The sequence below is a fragment of the Dendropsophus ebraccatus genome, chromosome 14, assembly GCF_027789765.1.
Source record: "Dendropsophus ebraccatus isolate aDenEbr1 chromosome 14, aDenEbr1.pat, whole genome shotgun sequence".
In the NCBI taxonomy this organism is placed as follows: Eukaryota; Metazoa; Chordata; class Amphibia; order Anura; family Hylidae; genus Dendropsophus; species Dendropsophus ebraccatus.
The window spans coordinates 66,240,283-66,252,285 of record NC_091467.1 but is presented as its reverse complement, the minus strand read 5'-3'; the positions used below and the strand labels follow the sequence as shown (position 1 = coordinate 66,252,285).

Genomic DNA, 12,003 nt, shown 5'->3' with positions numbered 1-12,003 from the left:
GTGGTGTTACAGGTAGAGAATACAGCATTCTGTGTGGTGTTACAGGTAGAGAATACAGTGCTGTGTGATGTTACAGGTAGAGAATACAGTGTGCTGTGTGGTGTTACAGGTAGAGAATACAGCGTGCTGTGTGGTGTTACAGGTAGAGAATACAGTGCTGTGTGATGTTACAGGTAGAGAATACAGTGTGCTGTGTGGTGTTACAGGTAGAGAATACAGTGCTGTGTGGTGTTACAGGTAGAGAATACAGCGTGCTGTGTGGTGTTACAGGTAGAGAATACAGTGTGCCATGTGGTGTTACAGGTAGAGAATACAGCACTGTGTGGTGTTACAGGTAGAGAATAGTGTGCTGTGTGGTGTTACAGGTAGGGAATACAGTGTGGTGTTACAGGTAGGGAATACAGCGTGCTGTGTGGTGTTACAGGTAGAGAATACAGTGTGCTGTGTGGTGTTACAGGTAGAGAATACAGCGTGCTGTGCGGTGTTACAGGTAGAGAATACAGCGTGCTGTGTGGTGTTACAGGTAGAGAATACAGCGTGCTGTGTGGTGTTACAGGTAGAGAATACAGTGTGCTGTGTGGTGTTACAGGTAGAGAATACAGCGTGCTGTGTGGTGTTACAGGTAGAGAATACAGTGTGCTGTGTGGTGTTACAGGTAGAGAATACAGTGTGCTGTGTGGTGTTACAGGTAGAGAATACAGCGTGCTGTGTGGTGTTACAGGTAGAGAATACAGTGCTGTGTGATGTTACAGGTAGAGAATACAGTGTGCTGTGTGGTGTTACAGGTAGAGAATACAGCGTGCTGTGTGGTGTTACAGGTAGGGAATACAGCGTGCTGTGTGGTGTTACAGGTAGAGAATACAGTGTGCTGTGTGGTGTTACAGGTAGAGAATACAGCGTGCGGTGTGGTGTTACAGGTAGAGAATACAGTGTGGTGTTACAGGTAGAGAATACAGTGTGGTGTTACAGGTAGAGAATACAGTGTGCTGTGTGGTGTTACAGGTAAAGAATACAGTGTGCTGTGTGGTGTTACACGTAGAGAATACAGCGTGCTGTGTGGTGTTACAGGTAGAGAATACAGCGTGCTGTGTGGTGTTACAGGTAGAGAATACAGTGCTGTGTGGTGTTACAGGTAGAGAATACAGTGTGCTGTGTGGTGTTACAGGTAGAGAATACAGTGCTGTGTGGTGTTACAGGTAGAGAATACAGCGTGCTGTGTGGGGGTGGGACCACAATGAAATCAAAAATTACTGCAAGTTATTTAGTAACACAATGAAACTGCAATGTGTGAACACAGCCTAGATGTTCTGCAACAGCTTTGGGAGGGGAATAGGCAGGGTGGAGGACCGTGATGCAATGAGCATTGCATTCTGGAACCTGTAGTACTGTGTACAACTGATAAACCAGGAAGTGCAGAAACACAAAACAGAACAAAACCCCCCAAAACAAATGGATTTTTGGAATACATAGGTAAGTAATGCTTTACGCTTCTGCAGAAGTTTCATTATTTTTAACCTCTACCTGGAGTTCCCCTTTAAGCAGTTGGATCAGTAGTTGGTGGTGGTGCCAGGTACTGCAGCCTCAGCTCCTACTGAAGTGAATAGATGCCGAACAACTGATTAGCTAGGGTTACCAGGTGTCTGCTCTCTGCCAATCAACTATTGATAACCTATCCTATGGATCAGCTATTAATAGCCATTTCCTGGACAATCCCATCAAATATCGGCCAGTTTATAGTCTCCATTATTCTGCTTATTAATGAAAAGCTCATACACCCCTAGTACCTGTGCTATATAACCATCACTATATCTCCACCACATCCACTTGGTTCCTATTGGGATAAGCCTATATAGTTGTTAGTTTTGTACCCCCAGCGCCGACATGCTGTAAGCCCGTCCTTCTATCTGTCAGTCCGCAGATGGATGGGGGCCGTGTTCCGCAGACCTCTCGCGAGGCGACAAAAACAAATCACCTGCAAATTATTTGTATAATAATTAAAGGGAACGTTTCCAGCAAACAGTCTCCACAGTAAAACTCCATTTGTTTTCATAAGGAAACGTTTGAGAGTCGAGGACCTGAAAAGACAAAGTATCAGGACTAAGCCAAACAGGGGCCTTTAATGGACGTCTCTGAAGCCAAATAATACCCAATCTGAACAATGCCTCACAAGCCACAATCCGGCAGAAAGCAAACCCACAGCTCGGCTTCCCCAGTAATGACCTGTGACTTTTAGAGAGTCCGTTGGGAAGCCGCGCCGAAAATAAATGTTAGCCTCCCTCCGGCCTTCTTGGACTCCGTTTTGAGGCGGTGGAAAACACGTTAAGAGAATAAGGGTCCTGTAATTACTAGTAATAATAGAGGTTTCTGTAACCAATTGTGAGGCGACGGAGAACATGTGTTATAACACTTAGCGGAGAGTCTAGACAGGTCCTATAATATTGCAGAGAATGGGAGCGCATTTACATATCAGCACCAGATGGGAGCGCCGCACACAGCAACACTCGATGGAACTCCTCCAATTACTTCTGTACACGGCTCGTATTTATGGAGCACCCATAAAACATAACTTCCATCTATATAACTATAATAGACTACATAGTATATACTGGTTACTGTTATATATACTTATATGTAGCTTTTAACTGCAGCCTTAATAGATACACCCTTGTTAAAATACATAATGACCTCACCAGCAGAATAGTGAGTGCAGCTCTGGAGTATAATACAGGATGGAACTCAGGATCAGTACAGGATCAGTAATGTAATGTATGTACACAGTGACCCCACCAGCAGAATAGTGAGTGCAGCTCTGGAGTATAATACAGGATGTAACTCAGGATCAGTAATGTAATGTATGTACACAGTGACCCCACCAGCAGAATAGTGAGCGCAGCTCTGGAGTATTATAATATGTTCACACTACGTATATTTCAGTCAGTATTGTGGTCCTCATATTGCAACCAAAACCAGGAGTGGATTAAAAACACAGAAAGGATCTGTTCACACAATGGTGAAATTGAGTGGATGGCCGCCATATAACAGTAAATAACGGCCATTATTTCAATACAACAGCCGTTGTTCTAAAATAACAGCAAATATTTGCCATTAAATGGCGGCCATCCACTCAATTTCTACATTGTGTGAACAGATCCTTTCTGTGTTTTTAATCCACTCCTGGTTTTGGTTGCAATACTGACTGAAATATACATTTATTGACTGAAATATACGTAGTGTGAACCCAGCCTAATACAGGATGGAACTCAGGATCAGTACTGGATCAGTAATACAGGAGTATAATACAGGATGGAACTCAGGATCAGTAATGTAATGTACGTACACAGTGACCCCACCAACAGAATAGTGAGTGCAGCTCTGGAGTGTAATACAGGATGTAACTCAGGATCAGTAATGTATGTACACAGTGACCCCACCAGCAGTACTATATACAGTTTACCAGTTAGGTAATACTTGCGGCAATGAGTCTAGTTTACATGCTGTTTAGGTATTGGATTTGCAGTCTATGTGATGTAATGATCGCGGTACAGTCCATGCCTGACTTTGTCTACTGTTTCATTGACTTTTCCTCTGTGTCCTCTGGTTAGGTATAGCATATATAGCGTTAGCGTACATGCACAGACATCCCCGGGGCATGGCTTCCATCCAATCCCACAACAGTCCCTCTGTGCATCTCACTGAGGATCTTCTGGTAATAATTTTCTTCCCCAAGGGTTAAAGTCAACACGTGAGCCGATTCCCTCTGTCAGTCTCTGAGCGGGATGTTTTCTGTAAGAGAACAGTAGCTTTGGCCCGGCCGACAGTTGCACGTCCACCCTGACGTGAGTTGAGTAATGTGGCGGCTACTTACGTTAAATATCGGCCTTGTACAAACAGCTGGCGGTAATGCGCTCATTCAGCTACTGTGGACGATTATGTAACTGGGAGAGGACAGAAATGATCCTGAATAACGGCGACATTAACTGATGAGGCGGCCAATATAAACACCCAGAGCTGTAATCACTCCTTCCAGTTTACAGATGTGCCCTCCGCAGTAAATATATGACCAGAATGCTATTCTGCTGAACCAAATTACGTCCCGAGAGGTAAGGGTATGTGTAAGAAATAACATCAACCCAGGCTAACGGTGGGAATCCACGGTGATCGCTATAGGTAGACAATGGGACTGCATTACTGGTGTTGTGCTAGGTGGAACCTATTTTATATAGCAGTTTATACTAAAGCCCCCCCCCCCCATACAGGAGAAATGGCAATCCTGCCCTAATTCTGTGACCTCATCTATCATCATCCGATCACAGACACTGCACCTAAGCTATGACAACACCATGCAAACATAGAGTTGCCTTGTATGTACACTGTGTGACCTCATTGGGAGTAATCTGTGACATCACTATCTAGTCATGTATTGACCTGTGCCCATGACATTAATAAGGCGAGATTTGCTTTTTATCTGCCTTATTCCCAAGTTACTATCCCTGTCCAAATTAAGTAAGCTGAGCGCTAGCGACGAGGACATGACACCAGGCAAAAAGACGGTATAAACTCCTCTCTCACTTGAGTTAGGAGTTTCACATGAAATATATAAACTTTCAATACAGGCGGGGTTTCAAGTCACAAGACACATACATATCACACTCTGATAGGTCAATCCATAGATGGTCAGCAGTTTCCTGTCCTACGCAGTCAGGCTGGTACAACGTGTTGTTACCCAAAGTAACATCACCTTCATGGTCACCTTCACAACATCATCATCATACCACAAAAGATTGATCTCATATAGACGCAGTGTGCCAAAAACGGCTGATAATTTGTGTAATAGGGCCTTAAAGTGAATGTACCATCAGGTACATTCGCTTTAAGTGTTGCATGTGAATAGACTGGTGCCGGCAAATTATCAGCCGTATTTGGCTGATTATCGGCCATTACAGCCGATAATCGTTTTGTGTAATAAAAGGCAACGATCAGCCGACATGCACTTGCCCTGGGCTCAGAGTGGTATAAGTCCTCCCTGGGTTCCAATACACCAGTGAAAGAGTAGTCCCTGTATCCCAGTAGTGTGATGGTGCAAGTTAAGGAAGCCAAAGAGTTCAGGATAAACGTGAACAGGGTAACACCTTACTTGACGGTCTCTTAAAGGGATTTTTTTTTATTTTACTTTTTGTACACTGTTATGGGGGCTGCCATCTTGGCAGAGCTCTTTTCAACAGCACTTAGTGCTTTACAGCAAGACTCATGGATATAGACGATAATAGACAGAGTCTGCCCCTTGGAGATAAATGTGAAACATTACTGAGCATGCTCTGTGACCTGTAAAAAGGTCATTCCACAGGGAGCTGCTATTGTCTCCTCTATCCACTGGTGTGACATGACGCTGCAACACTGTACAGATCACTTTACTCCAGCCTCCTCTTATCACCACAGACAGAACAGGAAGTCTTAGCTTAGTTTTAGCCCCAGTGGTGAAAATGAAAACTGCAAGATATCAGGATTATGTTAAAATTTAGATAGAAAAATGAAAAATTATTTAAAAAATTCCACCAAAAATTCTTAAAAAATATGTTTAACATGAAAAACATTATTTAAGTCTTAAGTATTTATTTTCTGATGACACATTCCCTTTAAAGGTGCAATAAACGAAATACAAAGTCCTTATACACAAAGAAATAGTTGGCAGCTTGAGATTTGGCTTTACAGAGTTTCTAATAATACTGTGTTTAGCAGGTAGACTATACAGATACTAGATGAGACCTTAAATTACTTTTGAGACTCCAGTTACTGAGATCCACATTAGGAGAGTTGAAGACTGGAGACTAGATAGACTATGTTAAGGGGGCCTATCCAAACAGTACTGTGCTCTGCTGTAGGGGCTCTAACCACTTGAGAATTGACGGTGATAAATTTAGAAACAACCTATACTCAGAGCTATGACTGATCCGTCTAATGCTGTTCGAGGGCACAGAGTGACACGTCCAATAGTACAGGCCCCAGTGAAGGGTAAGCCAGTCTTTGGTATAATCCTTAGGTCCTGGAAAGTTGCAGCGGGGCATGTCGGCTTACTCGCTCTTCTCTAAACCACTGGCTTGACACTGCAGCTTCTGGTATATTCAGGGCTCGGATAGATCAGGATAGCCTCTTTCATCGTGGATAGGTTCCGGATTCCCCATCGATGGTAGTTGCATCCTAGGTGTACTAGCCCGACATGGCTAGCCAACAGGAACATTGGAAATCAGGATACATTTTTGAGGAACCCAGCAGGTGGGCTGTGGTCGGATAGCCAGACCCCAGGAAGACACTCACCAGGAACCATCTTGTACTTTCTCTAACGAGGCTGCTAATACTAATCTGGAATGAGCACATGGCCCCCTCCAACTCTACTTATAGACTTTGAGGAGGCTCCTGATTGGTGCAAAGACTATGAGGAAACAGTAAAGTAACAGTTTCAGTGACCTTTGAAGGGACTGGACAGCACGCCAACCTCTAACTGGTGGCAGACAAAAGAACATATGCCTAACCAGTATACCATTAACCCTTTTGAATTGTTCAGTTCAGTTGTGCTTTACAATAATACCATAGAAGACAGTGACACCTAGTGACCAAAATGCAGTACTACCTTTACCATCCACAGAATACCCAATACCCTACCTTCAGTGCCGACCTACATATACACAGAACCAGCAGGGGCACATGGGTTCTGGGACACTGCACTATCCAATCAAATATATAGACTGTGAAACCTACGGCCCTCATATTGTGACATCACTGTCCATTCGCAGACTGACCTTTTAAATGAGTGACTTCACTTTCTATATCATTATCCAATTACAGACTGACATATTCAAGTAAATGGAGTCACAGCCCTCTCCCTGTTACATGAGCATCCAGCTATAGGATGCCCTGCTACATATAATATCTCTCTCTCTCTGTTACATCACCATCCAATCACTGCTTGAACTTTAGAACAATGCTTCTTTAAGTATAAATATATTATATATATAGTATTTTGATAATTAGGTCCGTACATCAATAATGATTATGTATATTATTTACGACAATTATGATCAAAATATAACCTTGGACACCGCCTCTAAAGGTACTGCAATAAAAATAAATGGTCAAATAAATGGTCAAATCAACCGGTGTCAGAAAGTTTTATAGATACGTAATTTACTTCTAATTAAAAGTCTTCCCATACTTATCAGCTGCTGTATGTCCTGCAGAAAGCGGTGTATTCTTTCCAGTCTGAAACAGTGTTCTCTGCTGCCACCTCTGTCCATGTCAGGAACTGTCCAGAGCAGGAGAGGTTTTCTATGGGGATTTGCTACTGCTCTGGACAGTTCCTGACATGGACAGAGGTGGCAGCAGAGAGCTTTGTGTCAAACTGGAAAGTATCCAACACTTCCTGCAGGCCATACAGCAGCTGATAAGTACTGGTAGAAGTAAATTACAAATCTGTACAACTTTCTGACACCAGTTAATTTGAAAGAAAAAAAATCACCAGAGTTCCCCTTTAAATCTATTTTTTTAATGGCTTGTGCACCTTGTCTCTTTTTATAGTAGCTCTTATAAAATTAAATTTTTTCAAAATTCAATTTTCAATAACATTTTAATCCAACACAAGGGAAGTTCCATCCCACTGTGGGAGAGGTGTAAGCTGACGCTACTGGGTCCTATATGAGATCTGTAATGTACTCACCCTCACACACTTAGCATGTGCGCTGTTTATTACTTGGAGGCTGTATACATCTGTATACATCTCTCCATTCGCACACAAGCCGTAGCCTCAGCTCGGGTCACGCTGAGACTTTGCGTCCTCTCCCTGCCGCCTCCCGGGGCGTTACGGCTTTTCTTCTTTTAATTGGAACCTTCTATTAAACAAGCTAAATGCTTATTTTCCTACTTGAAAGTGGCCGGTGCAGTCAGTGGAGTCAATCATCATGTAATGGTCTCCATTAAGGGAAGCCTTGCAGCCGTATCAGTACACATATGACATCACGCAGCCTCAAACAAGGGGAGCTTTATAGAGCGGAGATCTGGGGAGGCTGCTCGCAGGGATACTTACGTAAAACAAAGGTCGCTCAGTCAGATATTTGGCAACATTAAAAGTCCCTATGTAATCACTTTACTCATTTACAGATGGAAGGAATTAAAGAGATTGGACTCTTGTAAACTTTCATGGCGACGCAAAAAAAAAAAAGAAAAGGAAGAGGGGCCCTCCGCTGCTGCTAGAAGTCAGCTGGTTTCTCAATGACCCCATTGGCTTCCATGTTTCTATGACTTCTGGGTAATGAGAGAGACTGGATGAGGTCAGCAATACTATAGGGCAATGGTCACATATGGGGAGGGGGGTCACATGATGAGAGAAATCAAGCTGTTATGGTAATTGGGGTCTAAAGGGGCGGAGCATGATACAGTGATTGACAGAACAGTAAAGAGACAATGTGGTTCCGATTCCGATCTTCCTAAAGGAGAATTCCGGCAAAAATTTATATTAAAGTATTGTATTGCCCCCCCAAAAGTTATACAAATCACCAATATACACTTATTAGGGGAAATGCTTATAAAGTTCTTTTTTCCCTGCACTTACTACTGCATCACTTCCTGGATAACATGGTGATGTCACTTCCTGGATAACATGGTGATGTCACTTCCTGGATAAAATGGTGATGTCACCTCCTGGATAACATGGTGATGTCACTTCCTGGATAACATGGTGATGTCACTTCCTGGATAACATGGTGATGTCACTTTCTGGATAAAATGGTGATGTCACTTCCTGGATAAAATGGTGATGTCACTTCCTGGATAACATGGCGATGTCACGCCCCCGACTCCTAGAGCTGTGCGGGCTGTGGCTGCTGGAGAGGATGATGGCAGGGGAATGCTCAGTGTCCCTACAGTGCCTTGTGTCCCTCAGTGTCCCTCTGCCATCATCCTCTCCAGCAGCCCCAGCCCGCGCGGCTCTGGGAGTCGGGTCATGACATCACCATTTTATCCAGGAAGTGACATCACCATGTTATTCAGGAAGTGACATCACCACGTTATCCAGGAAGTGACATCACCATGTTATCCAGGAAGTGACAGCACCATGTTTATCCAGGAAGTGACATCACCATTTTATCCAGGAAAATGGCGACATATAGAAATTAGGCCTTAAAGGGAATCAAAATGGATCCAATCTGCAGGTGTCATGTTATAGAGCAGGGGGAGCATGGTTAATTGGGAAACGTTCAAGGATAACTTATTGTGAGCCTGTGATTGGATGGTGATGTCACAGGATAAATGTAGTGAGGTCGTGCAGTCTATGCAGCAGGGGTCCGGGCTAAGAAGTTAGTCATTGAGTAGGACCGCCCACTTGAATATTTATCTAACTACCCAATGACAAAATGATCAGCGGCATAGAATCTATGACCTCACTGCTTTCAGCCTATGACATCACCATCCAATCACAGACTAAATTAGTATGAATGTATATGGTATATACTCTACTTCCCTGAAAATAAGAAATCCTCTAAATATAAGACCTAGTAGAGGTTTTGCATGCCTGCCGAACAGAATACCAGGGTGTGCAGCTGTGATTCTTTTTGGCCCGCCGCCATTGTCTCCTCTGATGTTCCCTTACGCGGCTGTCACTTGTAAATGTCAAGAGGCCTCTCCCCTGACGCCATACCGTACGCTGTCCCTGCTGTGCTGTACGAGTGTGCTATGGTGAGCTCCTCCTAGTGGCTGGAAGCCGCCATACTGTACGCTGTCCCTGCTGTGCTGTACGAATGTGTGCTATGGTGAGCTCCTCCTAGTGGCTGGAAGCCGCCATACTGTACGCTGTCCCTGCTGTGCATATGGGGATGTCATGGAAGAGTAAGACATCCCCTGAAAATAAGACCTAGCGCATTTTTGGGAGGAAAATTTAATATAAGACACTGTGTTATTTTGAGGGAAACACAGTACTTGTTAGTACATTAAAGGGGTACACCTCCTAGTCCACAGGTTAGAGGGATAACATGATTATCGGTGGCGACATAGTCCAGTCAGTGGTCCTACTCAGTAAATGACATTTATTTGTGTATAAGTGTGCATAGTAATAGCTGATCAGGAGCACATACAGTTAATTGAGGCGCTGTGTTTGACAGGATGAGGAGCCATTGGCTCCTGGCACTGTCAATCACCTTTCTGGACCGAGACAGCTTTACGCCTCTGGCCACGAGAGGCCGCACTTTACCCACCCCTCAGCATTGCGTTGCAGGAATGACGTCTCAGTCATGCGCTGGCAGTGCAAGAAGGGAGGGGCATAAGCCGAAAGAGATCTCCGCTGCAGCCATGCAGCAGGTGAGTATATCTTTTTTTTTTTATTTTTCAGTTTTTACAGTCAGGAAATACTGATGGTTTCCTGAAGACTTTCTGATCAGTATTTTCTCTCCGTAAAAATGGTCATGTATGTGTTCATGGGGCTTAACTCTCCTCGTACTTTCTCCAATAAAACTATATATATCAGTCTGGGAAAAAAACGTTTTTTTTCCACCTTTGGGCATAATATATGTTTGGAGACAGGGCCCAGTATATCTCTATTCTATATGGCTCCTTGGAGGTTGTATGGTGCGTTATACAATAACATAGTGCAGAGGATTTAGGTAACAATGGCCACAACTCATACACCATCACTGCATCAAAGTGCAGCTAATGACAGATTTTTGAGGACAGGACTGCACTTTTGAAGTTTGTATCGGTACCTTTAAGCAGATACACGCCGCCATGTCTGCTCAGCACTATGGGCGTTCTGCTATCACTAGCTGCCCCTAAAACAATAGAGATGTTATATACAGACTCATTCACCTTCATCTCTTCTAGTTAAAAATACAAGATACCAAAAACAGTTGCTGATGTGATGATATATCCTGCATGTAGCCAGGGTACACTGTATACAGACTCCATGAAAACCACAGTTACTTTCCCTCCATGTTCCGCTGCACAACGTAACATCTATCTATCTATCTATCTATCTATCTATCTATCTATCTATCTATCTATCTATCTATCTCCTATCTATCTATCTATCTATCTATCTCTCTATACACAGAGACATCTCTCTCCACTGTACATCGTAATGGCTGCTTTCTATTATATCTCTACATCTTTGGTGTTAGTTTTCCCTTGTTTCCTTCTTTACTATATGACTCTTCATTTGTATTTGATGCATTCACAGAAACCACAGAATTAAAGCTCAGATTGTAAAATAACCCACCCGCCCCCAATTATTACTAAATAAATGTATGGCCCTTTCCCTCCCCCGTTCCCCCACACCACCACCCTTGTTCCAGAATTCTGCTCTGCTATAAAAGGCTTATTCTATGGGTGTCAGTGATCTGGATAGAGAGAGGTGTCACTATTCACTGTGGGACCTGCACTCAGAGTCATGTACGCCAGGGCTGGTTTTTCTTACTGGATTTCACTGGCTGAAACTGTTTGTAAAGGGTTTTTACGATTCTCTTATATGGGGGCTAAGATATTCCCCAGGTGCCCATTGGGGCCCTGCAAATGTAGATGAAACAAAACCTCCTATAATTGCGAAAAAGTTTTACAGGAATTTACTAACACTGCAGTAAAAGAACTAAATACGACATTGATTGTACTTGGGCGGCGTTTGATGGCTGTTAATTGCCATATTCTGCTGCTGTGCAGTTGGGGCTGATCGACTCATAAATGTGCTTTACAGAGCAATCCCAGTTACCACTGATACCGTCGGTAATGGTGCCGTAAACATTCCTCCAATATATGGTAAAGACATTGTAAAGATCCGGCTAGATTTTCTCTTGAATGACACTCTCATCGTGCCTCAGGATAAAGAACAGATGTCATATTCCTTTTCTCATATGTACAAAAATATAACTACTATAATACTGCCCCTATATACAAGAATATAACGACTATAATACTGCTCCTATATACAGGAATATAACTACTATAATACTGCTCCTATATACAATGATATAACTA

The 12,003-nt window shown here is 43.2% G+C and overlaps 1 protein-coding gene across 4 annotated transcripts in view; it reads right to left on the bottom strand.

Moving 5' to 3' along the window:
* COX10 (cytochrome c oxidase assembly factor heme A:farnesyltransferase COX10) overlaps window positions 1-12,003 on the bottom strand; it is a 343,376-nt gene that overhangs the window by 172,600 nt on the left and 158,773 nt on the right. The gene's annotated exons all lie outside the window — the stretch shown is intronic.